Source organism: Patagioenas fasciata, chromosome 11 (assembly GCF_037038585.1).
Source record: "Patagioenas fasciata isolate bPatFas1 chromosome 11, bPatFas1.hap1, whole genome shotgun sequence".
Lineage (NCBI taxonomy): Eukaryota > Metazoa > Chordata > Aves > Columbiformes > Columbidae > Patagioenas > Patagioenas fasciata.
This window is the reverse complement of record NC_092530.1, coordinates 10,292,892-10,309,766: the sequence shown is the minus strand read 5'-3', so window position 1 is coordinate 10,309,766 and position 16,875 is coordinate 10,292,892. Positions and strand designations below refer to the sequence as shown.

General features: G+C 42.1%; 1 long non-coding RNA gene across 3 annotated transcripts in view; it reads right to left on the bottom strand.

The window, feature by feature from the left end:
• LOC139828837 (uncharacterized) overlaps positions 1 to 16,398 on the bottom strand; it is a 352,305-nt gene extending 335,907 nt beyond the window's left edge. For all 3 annotated transcript variants that reach the window (XR_011740842.1, XR_011740840.1, XR_011740843.1), the window contains exon 1: positions 16,238 to 16,398. This is a non-coding gene — a long non-coding RNA (uncharacterized lncRNA). The remainder of the gene's footprint in view (positions 1 to 16,237) is intronic.
• Positions 16,399 to 16,875: the final 477 nt, after the last annotated feature.

Below are 16,875 nucleotides of genomic sequence, written 5' to 3'. Positions count from 1 at the left end.
CAGGTTTGAGAGGTGGGCCCATGCAAGCCCCGTGGAGGGCAAGGGCAAGCGCAAGGTCCTGTATGTGGTTTGGGGCAATTTCAAGTCCAAATACAGGCTGGGTGGAGAACAGGTTAAGAGCAGCCCTGAGGAGAAGCACTTGGCAGTGTTGGTTGATGAGAAGCTCAACAAAACCTGGCAAAGTGCGCTCACAGCTCAGAAAGCCAATTGTATCCTGGGCTGCATGAGAAGTAGCATGACCAGCATGTCAAGGGAGGTGATTCTCCTCCTATGCTCCACTCTAATTATGTTACACGACTTAATATTTGAATGCAAGCCCAGGGAAGACAACATCTCTCACACTGAAGGAACTTACAGGGAGGCATCACTTTGAGATCTTCATGTTATCCATTTGAGAAAAGCAAAATGCTTTTATGGCCTTTTGGATGCTCTTTTTCCCAGCTGTGGGCAGCAACACCACACACCAGCCAGTATCCAGCACTGCAGTGCTGCATCCTGCAGCAGCACAAGACCTGCCAGCACACACACCTGGTGTCCTGAACCACACAGATAACAACAGTCCTATGACCAGTGCTAAAAAACACAGTGGGGGGGTGCAGAAGAGCAGCAGCTTTCCAGAAGCTGCCTGGGTTAAGTCACTCCACAGCCAGTAGTGAGAGATGAAACTTTAAGGAGGGACAGATTGTTCCCACCTACTTCTTAAGGGCAGCTCCTGGCCTAAATGAGGTGGACAATCACAGGTTGATCCGAGGGCTGGAGAGCAGCAGCAGCTCCCGACTCCCTCCGGCCACCCCAGGGAGCGTGAGTCAGCGACCAGGTTTTCAGACCTCTCCCTCCATCATTCCCTGTCCCACTTCCAGCCCTCGGGCAAGGGCAAGAAAACGCACATTTGCCTGCTCTGCTGAGAAGCCCTGAACCAGCCTCAGAAACTCTACAGTTTGCAAATGTATAAGCAAAATGCACGAGCAATGTATGGCAGGGACCGTAGGACAGCGTAACGCAGTTGTTAGCTGGGCTAGGGACAGCTGCCACAAGCCATTTGGAGGATCCTGTGTTGCTAACACACACTTAGAGAAACCAAGACCTCTGCAACAAAACTCAGCGTCCAACTACTGCCAGAGCATGAACAGGTAATCGAGAACACCATGCATGAATGACCAACCCCAAGACCCACCACAGCCCCTAGGAGAACCCAGCACATCCCAGACGCCCATTCCTGACCTGCAGCTGGTGCTCACCCACCCTCTGCACACAGGGGACAGAAACCAGCCAGACAAGCTGAAGAGCAGAAATCACCTGGGACAAAATTTGCCACCTGAATTCACCAAATTTCTTTTTTTTTTCCCCATGGCAAATTGTGTTTTAATACCAAAACAGTTCTCTGCCATATAAACTACACACATTTCAACCAAAGTAATGGCAGTCATGTCTCAAGAACAAAAATGTTATTATTGATCATAAAAAGAGTAGTTTATATTTCAGCTATAGCACCTACTAGCCTCTTTTAATAGCATATTATACCCTCTCGTTTTTTTCTTTTTTATTAAAACAATTAATTTTCATTGCTTGTGAGTTTACAAAAGGATAAACAGGAACTGATTATTCAATATTTTCAGATAATCCCTTCACTGATAATAACATTGCTTTCTAAAGAAGCAACTACGAAGTTGCAACTAGTGAATTCAAAGTCTTTTACCTTTTTTCTTTGCCCAGCTTTCAAGCAGACAATATTATGGCTTTTTTCTCGTCTTGGTTAATTATCTTTGCAGCCAAACCACTGGAGAAGGGTTCGTATAGATGTTACTAAAAGTGTTATTAGTCTATTTAACACATACTCTATGACAAGTAAAAATTTAAATCCACTTGAAGGTTGGTCTTTTTATTTTTCACATAAGTCAATTCAGCTGTGACAATGACATATGTAGAAATACGCTGCCAGTGACCATCAGCTACATTTTATGTCTCTATTATTTTGTATTTTACCAGGTTGTCAAGAAACAGGTTTACAAAATAATGCAAGATACGAGCTTTTCTGGTGTCCAAACATGTCTAGATGGTACATTAACTGCCACTAGTAAGAAATGGTTCATAATTTGCATTTATAAGACTCACCAAACCTATATATGAATCCATATGCATCAAAAGCCCATTTCACTACTTTGTGTGAGAAGCACCGTTTTTTTACTGACAATTCCCTGGTTTTAATGAGTCCTATACTCCATAAAATGGAAGTTCTGAATTTCATGGGAAAACGCACTACAGGATATAAATATATCAACCAGAACACATCATTGTAAATTATTCTTAAATCAAATGGTACGACGTTTTGGCTTCAGTCGGCAGCAGCAAACAGGCGGGAGGAGGAGGAGCAGCAAACCCCGAGCACCCAGCACCGTGTGCCCGATGGTCACCACGGGTCCCCACACAAGGCAGCTCATTGCCAAGCACACCTGGTTTCTGTGTCACCGCAAAAATGTCACAGTCTGAGTTTTTATTGGACTTGTGTTGATGTACAGTGTTTTATGTATCTAAACTCTTTGGCTTACTCTCCGTTGCATTCCCATGAATTGTTTCCAGCTTGATTACAATCCCACTCCTTCAAATAATTTATATTAATTAGGAAATTAACCCATTACCTGTCCTCATGCTACGATGACACATGACAACATAGAGAGACACACCAGGCAACTTTATGATTTCATTCACTACCTTTCATCTTCTAGAAACTCAAGTGAAATTTTGACCAAGTCATAGGTAAGAATGCATTTTTAACAAGGATTCTACTTCTCTTGTCTGTATCACAAAATTATAACAATTATATACACACTTAAAAAAACAGAACTGGGATCAAAAAGGGAGGTACCTCTCAGATCAGGACTGAGCCCCCTGGTCTAATTAATACTATTCATTTTCTACTACTGCCACACAGAATAAAGTGTTTGTAAGGCAATAATTAGGTATTAGTATTTGGTTTTTTTCAGTGGGAACAGTACCAACTTTACATCTCCTTGAAATATCGAATGAAAGGAAATAAAACACAGAATAAAATAACTTTTTCTTTAGATTATTAAGTGTGCATTGAACATTTATTGGTTTCTGAGGCAAAATTAATGTGTACAGGAATATACCAGCAGTTTGGTACTACAGGGTCCTACTGAAAGGAACAGAGCTATGTACGGGTTTCGTTCTGAAAATCTGAGAGACATACAGTATTAAATAAGATGCTTGCCTGGACTAACATTGGATTTCACAATACAACCCAGAAAGATGATTTAAAACTTCTCCTTAACACCTGCATAAGCAGATGATTGGATAGAACTACAGCCCACACTTCTTCTAGCAGGCCATGAATTCACAACAAAGCACTGAAAAGTAAGCTTGAGAATCGATGGCTGAACATGCAGATGAGATACTGGGAGAGGTTCCACTTAAATTTGAGAAGAAACTTGTTCCCAGTGAGGGTGGCAGAGCCTGGCCCAGGCTGCCCAGGGAGGCTGTGGAGTCTCCTTCTGTGCAGACATTCAAACCCGCCTGGACACCTTCCTGTGGAACCTCAGCTGGGTGTTCCTGCTCCATGGGGGGATTGCACTGGATGAGCTTTCCAGGTCCCTTCCGATCCCTGACATGCTGGGATTCTGTGAAATACACTGCACAAATACAAGAATAACCCAACAGTGCTTAGAGAGCCAATTTATAAACAACCTTTGCTGGCTCTCCATTATTTCATGCCATGTAAGAAATTACTACTGTGCATCCTAACGTTTGGGTCCAGGATTCCTTGGAGACCTCAGAAAAGCACAGAGCAAACAAGCACAGCAAGGTCAGATCTACCCATAACAGTGAGGAAGCACCTACAAGAGCAGGTTCAGGTGTCCAAAATGAACAGCTGTATTACTTAAAATATCTTTTTTGCCTGCTTTTTAAGTTTGCAGGATTGTATCACTGTGAACTATTTTCTGAGTCAACTCTTTTCCAGATACTTTCTCAATGTAAGGAAATGAGCTCAAGACAGCAGGTGGGAAGGAGAACAGTGCAGGGCAATACGACCCATAATGTGATCTGCGAGAAAAGAAATCAAAGTGTTTCACATCACACATCACAGCAGTCCCTCTGAAGGGCTGATCTTCCCAGGTGCTAAAAAATCTCACTTCTCAAAGCCTACAGGACAGAACATTAATAACTCTATATAGAGCCCTCAGCATTTAAAGAGCTGCAGAAAGGGAAATACAAACCCAGCTCTCCTAAACACAGTCTCAAAGAGAAAAAGAGGGAGGAGAAGGTCCATACCTCATGTCAAACCTCACCACGGTGAAGCAATAAATTCAAGCTTCAGGTCTCAGGTGTGCCAAGTAAATGGATCGAAGCTCCAGCACAGTGAGGTGTGACTGAGCCCTGGCCCACAGGTCAGATGAGCACAGAGCAGGGGAGCAGGAGCCGGCCTGGAGGGCCCCAGTTTTGCCCCGTTTTCCAGGGAACGAGGCATGGACCCACCCCAGTGATGGAGGAGAGGGGGGGCACACGATTGCTGCTGGAAGCTGCTAGCCCTGCAACAGATAAAATCACAGGAAGGAAGAGGCACAGCAAACCTCCAGTAAAAGGTTCCTGCTAATAGTAAGAGTGCTCTGCAAGTTTTCCCTTATCGTACTGAATCGGGTTATTTCAAAAATGCTGCTCTTTAGTTTTTTTGCCCAGCAGAAACAAAACCCCTACACTTACTCTAACACAGCACAACAAAACACTAACAGAACTTTACTGATCACTATAGAAAAATGTCTTCCAAAATTAGCTCAGCATAAACCAAAGCAAATTCTTGCGATGCGTGCATGAGGTCCAGCTCTGAGAAAATCTCTACTCCCTAAACGAAAAAGGCCATTTCTCTTCCTTAAGGAACCTTTTATTTTTTTTTCCTGCTTTTCCTGAAACCCTCCTTCCCTGCAAACAAATGCCCCCAATAACTATTTAGGAACAGCTCTGCAGTAAGACCTGGCTGCCACCCCTCAGTTTTTCATAACTGGAGTGCCGCAGCGATGCTGCAGCACAGGCAGGTACCTCTCACAGTTATGGGTCCCTCAGGAGGCAATTGTGCCAGGCAAACAGAGGGAAAAGGGACCAGGATTTATTACATAAACACACGTTTGCTTCTCTTCACTGATTTCCCCTTCAGTATGTGCTATTTTCATCTGAAAGCCCTGGCTCCTGCAGAATACAAAGCCCAAACATAACAGGAGCAGCACCTCCTGCAACCAAAGACAGGCAGGATGGAGCATGGCTTCTCCAAACCTGGTTTCCATCCAGAACCCTGCTGCGCCCGGCTCCCTGGATTACCAAGTGACCCCAACTGCTGGGCATGAGGAAGGGGGTGCTGGCCAACCCCACCAACCCCTCTGGCCCCTATGTCCCAGCGTGAGGCACCTGCAGCAGCGCTTGAAGAGCCTCAAGGTGAAAAAGGACATCTGAGAAGAGAGGGGATGGGGAAGGTGGCTTGGGGAGAGCAAGGTGAAGCTATTTAAGTCAGAAATTCAAGCTGCTAATTTCAGTGTTGACTCAACATGGTTCATTTAAAAAAAAAAAACACAACAACACACAAACAAAACAGTTGATCTTTCCTGGTTGCACTCTCAGAACTTATTTTTCTAAAGGTAGGTCTGTTCTTGCCATCTAGTAACTGTCAAGGCATTTAATTAATAACTCAACATTCCCTTTAGACTCTCTTTGACCCATCTTCTTAAGCAACCAAGAGGGTATGCTACATACACAGTTAAGCACTTAAGCAGCTTGACACACGGACTTGGAGTTTTTACATTTCATTAGACAGCAGAAAACCTGGGACTGTATCCAGGAGCTTTGAATGAAAACGGGAACCCAGTTCTTTTTCCAGTCCTTTCTCCAGCTTCTCCTGCTGTGAGGCCAAACCCACACTTTTTGATAGAAACCACAGGACAAGAAAGAGACATGACTGAAGATGAAAAGGGACCTGGCCCACTTTGGCGGGATGGAGAGCTAGACTTGATTTTCTTGCACCTTTGCTCAAAGCCAGACCTGGCTTGCTTGGTACAGAGCACTTCTCAATGAGAGTCATCTCCTGGAACCCATGGATGAGATGCCCCAAACTCCACCAGGATATTCTGAGCTAAACCACATGCAGAAGCCACAAACTCTGCCACATCATCTTGCTGATAAAACAGCATTCTGTATAAAGTCTCTATTAATAATTTCCATTTAGAAATTTTACACACAGATTTGGTATAGACTCCTGCAAACATTGTCTAGGTACCTTATATTTCTCATGGCTGGTTCACACCTGAAGACTGGAATGCAGCTTTCTATTATTCTATGTACAAAATCTCCACATAGTTTTGGGTTTACAGCTTCTCCACAGCATTCCTTGGCTACAGGCTTGGGGAGAAATGAGACACAAAGAGCCCACAGCATTTTGCCCAGTGTGTTCTGTGTGTTTCCTTACAACATCTCATCAACTGGCGCACACGCTTTATTGTCAAAGGCAGATGGTCAAATTGGAGACATGAAAAATCTCCCAACTACAATTGCCTGAGCATGTCCCTGAGCAACTGGGGACAATTGAACTGAAATCTCAGATCAGACCTCTAAATTCACCCAACTGGAAACTGTTTACACAGAGCTCTGCAAAAAGAGACCAGTAACACTTCCCAGCTTTGTTCAAAGCCACAGTGATGCCCCCAGGCCTGTTTTATCCTCCAAATATTCTTTAATTTGCTGAGAAGTTTTTCAGTTGTTCTACTTCCTTCTTCCCCTCACTGGGCTTCAACAGAAATAGTGAACTTGTTTCTCCTCAGGATGTGCAGAACTGGGGGTGGACACCAGATGTATTTCACCTTTTGGTTCCCTAACAGATGGGCAGCTCTGGAATCTCCTGTCTCAACAAGGAAATACAAGCCAAAGCCCTGAGGGAAATGGGCTTGAGGTCTTTTCATGTGTTTTGGTGAGCTCAGGCAGAGGGAAAATAAACTTCTGTCCCTCTTCATTCAACCACAGCATTTGATGCAAGCACCCTGAGATAATTTCCAAAGGAGACGCTAATCTTCTGTCCCAGTGTACCAACACGCTGCCTATGCTGACAGCTCCATCTTGCCAGCTGCTTTTGAGAGGGGTTGTTTTTGATGCATATTTGCTCCTGTTTCTCAGAGCTGAGTTGCAGGACTCAGCAGATACCTTAGCAAGCATTCAGGGAGAAACAAACAGGACTCCTCTCCCCACAGCATCCATTCCCTTCCTCCCCTGTTTTGGGACAGAGGTATCACAGAGGAGTCTTGTTTCCTGCCCACCGTAGCTGGAAAAAAAGAGAAGGGATAAGCTCAGAAAGTCCTTTAGGATGTAGGGACAGACCGACCTACCCACAAGTTCAGCTCTCCATCTGCCGGACTGGCTGCAGGAACAGCCAAGAAATTAATTTACCACATTAAACCCTAACCACACATATTTCTTCCACTTACATTTTGACCATATAAAGACAGAAGTTAGGATCCTTACACTGAGAAATTATAAAGAACAGCACTTCAATATTAAAAAAAAGTATTTATCCAGCCAGTGCTACAAACTGCAGGTCAGGACTGTTGTTCTGCAAGTGCACAGTTCCTCCCATCAGCGTTATTAAGCTGAAGGGAACAAACGTTACTCTTCTTTCCAAAAGATACAGGCCAAGGTCAAAGCTTATGTCATCACCAATGCAAAACATGAGAAGCCTACACATTGCTTTCAGCAAGAGTTCATTTCGCTGACATGCAGTTTTCTATTCATTTAAGACATTTCCGTCTAAGATTAAAAGCCAGAGGGTACACTCTGTGCTGACCTTCCTCCAGCAATTAAAAAGAACACAAAATCTTCAGAGGGAAAAAATTGATGCCAATTTAGTCTTAGATAACCCAGCATCAATGAGCCCAATCGATATTGCACACAAGATAGTCAGCAATTTAGGTATCTTGTTACATTTCTTTTTGGGGGGTATGAATACTAGCAAAAGAAACAAAAAATTGCTATAAGGATCAAAGTATAGTAGAGAAAAACTGATAATTGACTACAATTGCAGCTCAGTATTACGTTTCTGAAAAGACACTACCAGAGCAATTTGCAGCATTCTCTGAGACTCATTTCCTCCCTCCACCAAGGTCTCAAACAAGTATTCTTCATTTTTGGTCAGCTATTAATTGTGCTGGAAACCTATTTATCCTGAAGGATAGCAAAGCCAGCACAAAACAAGTTTATTGAGTATTTTCATCTAAATAAAAACCAAGGTTCTGTTTGGGAGCTGAGCTATGCTGGTTGCATTACTTCATTCTCAAAGCCAAGTTCAACTGATCAGTTTTCTGACACTGCAAAGAATAAAAGGAAGTATATTTAAGACCCTATAAATCATTATATATAAAGGCAAATGCACATGATTACTCTGTACGAGAGGCATTTTATTTCATATCAGTTTCAGTAGATTTGGATGGTTTTTTTCCTCTTCGGAAACAGGAGCTGTGATTCATCACAATTTATGTTGCTTTGTGGTACCTGACCCCTCTGTGTTCAGTGCAGGGTCAGCCCAGCCCTGGAACTCGTCCCTCTTTCTCTTTTATGCAGAGGGTCCGCAACATCAAGGAAATTCAGAGTCAGAGGACCGAAGAAGCACCTGAAACGACTCTCCCTTCACATCTCTGAGTGGCCTATTGTTGGCAGAGCTCTGGCTGGCCAGATGTTCAAATGCTGGTTTGTCTCTTCTGAAAACGCTGGACTCCAGCTAATTCCTTTCTAACCAACCAAAAGTTATCACACCAGGCCTTGAGCTGCACTTCATTTTACAGTAAAACTATCAAGCAGAGGCCTTTCACTGCCAGGCAGAGGTGACAAACCCTCCTCAAAAGAAGGACTGCAGTAACTCTAACGAATGGTTCAACATGACATGTTTAAGAGGGAGAATGCAGGCAGCAACCCTAGTTCCCACAACAGGAGCTTATCAGGATGAGACCAAACACAGAACATCGGCATTGCAAGTCAGATACTCCAGTGTTAACCATTTAGACTCTAAGTTCCTGGGACTAAAACTCAAAGTTAAAGTTAAGCCTCTAGGAAGGTGCTAATACTACACAGTGCTGTGAGTCTAAACGATGTGACACTCTGGATCCCAAGCAGATGCTCTCTTGAAGACAGACACTTACAAATAGTTTTTGAAACAAGTGAGCTGTCTCAAAATATGGCCACCAGTACAGCAGACATGACCTGTCTCTGACAGAACAGCAAATACCTCTAGCTGCCAGTGATCTGTATTGTGCATGTCCTGGCTCAACACCTCGTGGCATCCCAGCATCCCCGAGACAGGACAACTGGGCATACACACACCCTTAGTGCCATAAGCTCCTGTTCCTGGCTCTTCTGATGCCTGTTCTCTCACTGCTCCTCTTAAATGGAAACAAGCCACCTAGAGGAAGGGACTAATTAATTAAAGATCTCCAGCCTACACACAGCAGGATCTGGACACAAGTAACCCAGGTGGCCGGTTGCATGTTGATGGCAAAGAAGAGCCCAGACAGGATGAGGAGAAATGTTTTAACACCAGATTAGCTACCTCAGGAAAGTAGAGGCTTCACCTCTGAGCTGCTGCTCTGTCAGGTTAGTAACAGGAAAGTGCAATCCCCCAGAAATTAGGTGACGGCAAAATATAATGAACAGTGGGATAACTGGTGTATATGTTCGCCAGTTGTACACCTCTGATGTTTAATAAGAATTGTAGTTGCATCATGTACACATGCAAGACTAATTCATTTTTCAGTCACTGCCAAGCAATTAAATTAGGAAAAGTTACTAATTAAGAGACATCGAGGTTGTCTAGTAGAATAAACCAATACTTTCTTGCTAGAAAGGTAATAACTACACAAACAAAATGAAGCTTTCACTGAAGTGCAGACCAATGGCACATTAAAGAGCTAATTAACATTGAGCAACACTAATCTATGACCTCAACTTAAAAAAAAGAGAAAAATATTTGTTATTTCCTACTTGAGAAACAATTGAAAACCGGATTGCTAACATCAGACTCCATGTGTTTCAAGTGAACATTGATTGGAAATGTCAAAGAATCAAAACCTCATTAACAGGAACTTGCCCTGCATTGATCTGACCCTCTGCCCAGCCAGCACCAGTGCTGGGCTGTGTTGCTGCACTGCAGAAATACCATCAACGGATGGTTAAGCAAAAGAGCAAAACATATTAAGCAGAGGCAGACACGTTTTTCCCCTCAGGCAATCCAACTGATCTATGATTATTTCATTACTAAAAGTTTTATTATCCAAACAGGTTTTAGGGTTTTTTTTAAATCTAAGAAGATCCTGTTACACAGTTCCCATCACAAAGTGAAGAGATATTGAGCCAGAGTCTGCTCCCACTCAGACAAGTCCCTGGAGTTGCCCTGCTATAAAACTGAGGTGAATATTAAGAGAATCATGCTCTCAAATTACACCAGTCATATACTTTTGTCCACTGGGAATAATATACATGGTACCTCAGCAAGAGGCAAGCGGTTTAGAAGGTTTAAAAGCAGAGAGGCAGTCTTTGAACACTTCAAAAATAAAGAGCAGCTCATGCAAATCCACATAACTCATTTTATCACCTTATGCCAATGGAAAATGTCACTAACTTTTTCTAAAAAGAAACATATGTTGAATAGTCAATGAAATTGCAGACTGTTGTTAAAAGGAAATTTTTGATCCCCTAAAACACATGAATTAAGTAATTTGGTGATACAAAAAAAAGAACGAAGCATGGAGTTTCTCAGGCCTCAGTTCAGACCCAGCCCCAGCACTAGATTTTGTAAGCACATACCATGCCCTCCCCTGTCTTAGAAAGTCATGTCTCTTCTTCCCCCTCCCCATTCCCCAGCTGAAGGACTCAAGCCTCTCCGAAGAGCCCCATTTGTTTCTCTGGAAAGGCGACACCTGCACCGACCTTGCCCTGAGACACCACGATATCAACATGCCCCATGTCCCCAGGTGCTGTCTTTTTCCCATCGCAACATCATCCCTTCCCCTCCCACCCTTTTTAGCACAACTTAGGCTGTTCATCCCAGACCATCTCTGAACAGCCTGCACAGCCACATGCCCTGCTAACCTTTTCTTACCCATTCCTCTGCTCCAGAGTATCTTTCCTTCCAGGTTATCTTCTCCATCTTGTAAAACTATCTATTATTCAGCTTTCAGTGCACAGTGCAAGCCTGAGCTGAGCCATTCAGCTATTCTACTGGAATACCACCCAGCTACCCCTACCCCAAGCTCCCCGACACTCATGGAATTGCAACTGCTAAAGGCAAAACCATTATTCACTTGGTTACATGTGTCTGTTTTTCAAGTACTTTCAGTAAAATCTTGCTGCTCTTGTTTCTAATGTGCCTCCCCCATCTATTTTGATAAACCATTTTATAGTCTTACATTTCCTGATTTTACCCTTCATTCCATCCTGAATAATTATTCCCTGCTTGATGCTCATATCCTTGAAATAGTAGTTTGATTATGTCAAGGATCCCTTATTGTCACTTAGCTAAGTCATACATCTCAGATTTTTCTTCCTTCTTGGTACAAACTGTATTCCCAAATGGGTTCGTTTCTTAGATTGTTACCGTCTAGGAATAAATCCCACAAGAACATTTTAATTGCAGGCTATAATAGCGCTGTCCACCATCTGATGCTACTTCTAGCAGTTAAAAACGAGACAAGTGAAAATCTTGCTGGTTTTGTCTTCAGACAAAGCACAGCAGGTGTCTAGTTAACATCGTACAACCCAAATTCATCACTTCCACAAAGAAAAGTGACAAAAATATTTGCCTGCTCTCTACCTGCTGCTGTCTAGAATTCCTGCTCATGTTTGCTGTCAAGCACCAATTGAGCGCTGGTCTTTGTTGACCATTCCTTGGTTCGTCAGTGCCTCTTCAGTCAGAAAGCTTTCTAAACCTTCAAGTGTATGTTAGTACGTCAAAGATTTTGCAGCAATAGATCAGAAAGCACACAGGGAGTAAGACGGTAAAACCTGCACCCTCATCCTCACGAACAGCAGAAGTCCCACCTTGCAGAAGATGCTACAATGACATAACCAGGAGTTCAGCGACTTGTGCAGTAACTTGACATCTGACTTTGTCACAGACAAGTCCAGAAGACTTGTTGTAAATTAGTTTTCTAGTTATAAACAAACATAATAGGAGTTCCCTCTTTCAGAAGGGTGTTATGAGTATAACTAGATTGACAATTATCACATGTTAAAAAAAAACATTGCAGTGAGCCAATATAAAATGTGAAAATAATGATACAATAAAGGGTAAGGCATAACATATTCATTTTGAAAATGTGACCTTTTGTTGTCAATGCTGCTTAAGCTAGAAAGGGCACATGTGGATTTTTCAATTTACAAGCCTGAAAATCGCAAATTGAAAAGAAATCACTTCTGCCCTCTACTGTGAGATAGCTGAAGTATGAGTGACAAGCAGACATGCTCTAAATATAAAAACTTTCATTTCTTTTGAAAGCTATTTGCAAAAATTCCTGTTTGCTCCAATTTTTCTCCATAGTGAACCATTCTGGGATAGAAGACAAGCTTTTGATAGTGAAATGATGATGAGTAGACCTGTGTTTCCATCAAATGCATTTTTTGAATATGGTATTTTGTAACAAAGGAATAATTTAGCGATTTTGCAAGTCAATGAGCCAAAACAGAATAATTAATGTCAATGGCAGATGACGAACCCTTAGCAGTAGTAGGAAACTAACTGCCATTAACACACACTACCACATCTAATTATTCTGGTTTAAAACAGCTCCTGTAAATAAACTGCACAATCACATGGAATTATTTGCATTCTCCACATGGCAAGAAACAATTGGTGACAAGACCTTTGTTCTGAGGTATTTGATTTGTGACAGAATTAATGCTGTGGAATTGATGGCCAACTGTTGAGTTCCGAATACTGTTTTGATTTGAAAACTCACCGTTTTTCTGGTTGTGACTGAATACAGCTATATTTGAGAGCTCAGGTTTAAATACTGTAGGAAATACAAAATAGTCCTCTAATGTTTTGTCTTCTAACAACTACGATCCTATGGAACAATGCACATTTGCTCATAAATAATGGGAAATATTATCTTGCCTTGGACTCTAACCTAATTAGCGTGATCTAAACGTAGCCATAAGTCTCACTCGAGCGTATAAACTGAGCCTTACTCAAAAAAAACATACTCAGAAACCACTGAAGCTTAAATTCCTGTGTGGAGCTACAAGGTCCACACACCCTCCCTATCCTTCCCCACTCCACTGCCTGTATCATATTATGTCTTCCCAAACCAGCTCCTACCAACCTACCAAGTAAGAATTCCCATTTTCCATTTATCAGCCTCATGAAATGGCAGAAGTGAGTAGTAATGGGTATGGAGCGCTGATCTCCAGGTAGGTCCACAATACCATAGAAGTGCTGGTGGCGGCACTGCCCAACGGGAACCTTGCGAACTCCCCTTCATCTGCTGCTAATTTTTACAGGCTCATTGATCCCCCCATACTTCTGCATTCTTTAAGTGTCTTGACACACCTCTAACCTAAAGCATTCTCATTTCAAATTCTTAATCTTTCCAAAGAACAATTATCCCCCTGATACATTCTTGTTGCATTCAACTCTTTAATCTCCCTACTTGTCAAGAGCACTCGGAATTGAGCAACAGCACCAACACCATCCATCCTTTTGTCATGAACCTGCCCCTGGGATCAGCTTAAACACCCACGCGGAGTGAGAGGCCAAATCAGTGTTCACAGAGAACAGACTTGTGCACTCACAGCACACCCACTTCTAACCTTTCAGTCATACAACAGGGAATTTGGCATAAGAGACACCCTTTGTATATTCTACACATTTGGGGAGAAACTGGCCTATTTTCCTGATTCCATCCATCTCCTTCTGTTCTTTGAAGTCTATAGAGGCAGTTAATCTTTCTTCAGTGGCAATTGTAGCAATGTCTTGTTTTTATACTATCGATCATTGCAATGTCTGTTTGGAACAGCTAATGTAACATAATTCAGTCACGAAAAGCATGAAGAATGCCAGTCAGAGAAGTTTCTCAATGTTTTGAGAGGAGCACACACCCCCACAAAAGAAGAAAACAGTGAAGAAGGAAAACTGAGGAGGAAACATGACAGATTTTCAATTATTTGTCCTAACTGCTTCCTAGAGACAAACGGCCAGGAGAGGAGAAGCAATAAGTAACATGCAGAAAAAGCACTGATAACAAAATTGTCTCTTTCTGAGGCTACTTTCAACAGCAAGCATGGTAGTTGTGTGGCGGTCAGTTGACAGAAGCTTTGCCATCACTAATGACCTCCCAGATGGTCTTGAACAAGTTGCTTTATCTCACATTCCTCCTCCCACCCTTGCCTGCTCTTCCATTTCAAAATGAAAGCTTTCAAAAAAAGGCTTTAGGAGCAAAGATTCCTTCCCTCCTGTTCATGTACTACAGCCTCAGTAGGAAGCCAAAGAGCTACCGGACACACTCACATAAAACATACAATAGCAGAGGAAATGAAAACTGAAGCACTACGAGCACTAACATCTCTGTTCAGCTATAAAAGGAATACCTATTATCCCTCATCTCCCCGTGTTTCCATAAAGAGCTCTAGAGAAGAGCTGTCTGCCAAAGGACAGGCCACCTCTCCCCTTCCTCTCCAAACCCAGATACCTCCCTTGCATCAGGTGTCAACTCAGTAACCCCTGGGGCAGCATGGGCCATTCCTGCTAGAAGGTTCTGCACAGGGTGCTAACACAAAATTGTAACAGCATGGGGATTTTAGGGCTTGTTTGAGGAATTTAAATTCTTTTTTTCCACTTCCTAGTTTCAATAATAACTTCAGAAATGTTCTTTACAATTGTTTCCAGACTGACTAAACCTGAGGAAAAACTTCAAGTAAAGGAAATCCTCCTAAACTTCTGGAGTTTATCAACGTCTGTGTAGATTGCATTTGAAATCAATAACCCTGCACGATCTATAGCATAAGTGCCTACCTCCTTCCTCACAGCAACTAAATCACATTTGGGAGGATGCTGTCTAGATCTATCTAGCAGAAGCAATAATAGCAGAACTATTATTGCATCTCCAGCTTTAGCATATGCTTGCAAACAGGGTACATACCATAACTTAACAACTAATGCTGAATATCTACCAGTGCTGGTAGAATTGGGTGTCCCTTCTAACACCAAGTTAACTCCAAGAAGAGCCTATATACTACTAACCATGTCTACAGAGCCATTCTTCTGCTTTCTTCCCCTTAAAAATTTGCTGTCTTTCCTGTCACTTTTGACCAAAAGAGGCATTTGAGAATCACAAGTCCAGCCCTGCAATATAGAAGGTGAACACTGAGTCTTCCTTGCCAGAAGACCTCTACTGCTTCAATCGGGGTAAACATCTCCAGATGAGTTACTTCTGCTCAGTCTAGGTGTGAAACTATTCTTGCTCTTTTTCCCTCAAGTGATCCCAACTGAATTACATAGTCCCATATGAAAATGTTAGTTCAACTGACCCTTAGGACATAGATAGGACAATATTAAAATTAAGTTTTGCCTACATTACTGCTTAGTTGGAGCAGCTGATAAATTCTATAGCACTTCATGACACTACATTATGAGCCCCAACAATAATTTGCTAGAGGTGAATTGAACTCACTTAACTGAGTGCCTCAGCTCCTGTATCAGATGCCAAAATCTTTGGGACAAACAAAGTCCCACTATGTAAGTATTGGATACCCAGGAACACAGAGCAGGCAATGGCTCCCACAGGTGAAAAAACGCCAGTTTCTCTAATGAAACCATTTCTAGACACCTATTTCTGCAGCAGGCATGGGCACAATTGTTTTCTTGAACTTCTGCTATTTCTCCAACTCGCCAGCTCCTTAAGCTCCAACTTCCTCTCCCATAGGCTTGAGAAGCTGATTTGTCTGTCTCATTATCCCCTTTTTTGACAAAGAAATGCTTTTAAAATTACATCTTGGTTCAACACATTTAGTAGAAAAATGCAAGTAATGGAAAAAGTTCTGCTGATTTCCATGACACTATCACTTCTTCCACAATAAAAACCTGTGGGACATAAAAAGTCGTATATTTTCCAATTCTTATTACAATAGTAAAGAAAAGAAAGTATTCTTTAAATCTAAAATGATACAGAAGTGACTCAAACAAAGGTAAAAGTTTCTGCAGGGTTTTTACCTCTTATGTGACTGACTTGCTTCTAGTAGCTTCTGACCACGTCTTACATCAGTTTTCAGGAAAGCAAGAATAAAGATGAAGGCTAAGAAAGTCCCATCAGCTGAAATGTGGGCTGACCTGTAGCCATGTTCAAATTCCAACTTCAGAAACCAATGACAAGATATACTCAAATTTACCTGAGAAGAAAAATACAATTAAACAGAGTAACAGTAGCATGTCCTAAAATATTTTTCAAGTAAATCACTTTCAGGTTGGGACCAATTCAGGATTAAGACAGCAAGCAAACTGGCAACATAGAGCTGGACACTAGATCAAAGGTAACAATACTTGTGCTCTCTCTGGCTCTAAAACAGAGAATGTATTTGTATTACTACCAAGAAGATGACCTGCCATTTATTTGTCATTAGTTTCACCAGGTCATGAAAGAAATGACTGTATTAACTGTAACATATACTGAGTAGGAGCCCTTGTGCTTTCCTCTCACAATAATTCATGCTTTAATTTATGAGAGGCATAAAATTCCTGTGGTAGAGTGCCTGTAAGGGAACTAATGTATCTTGTATGACAGTTATTGACAGCAAAAAGAACTCTTAACTTGCAGTATGTCCTAGTTAATTGGTACCTTTGGTCTCAAAGAA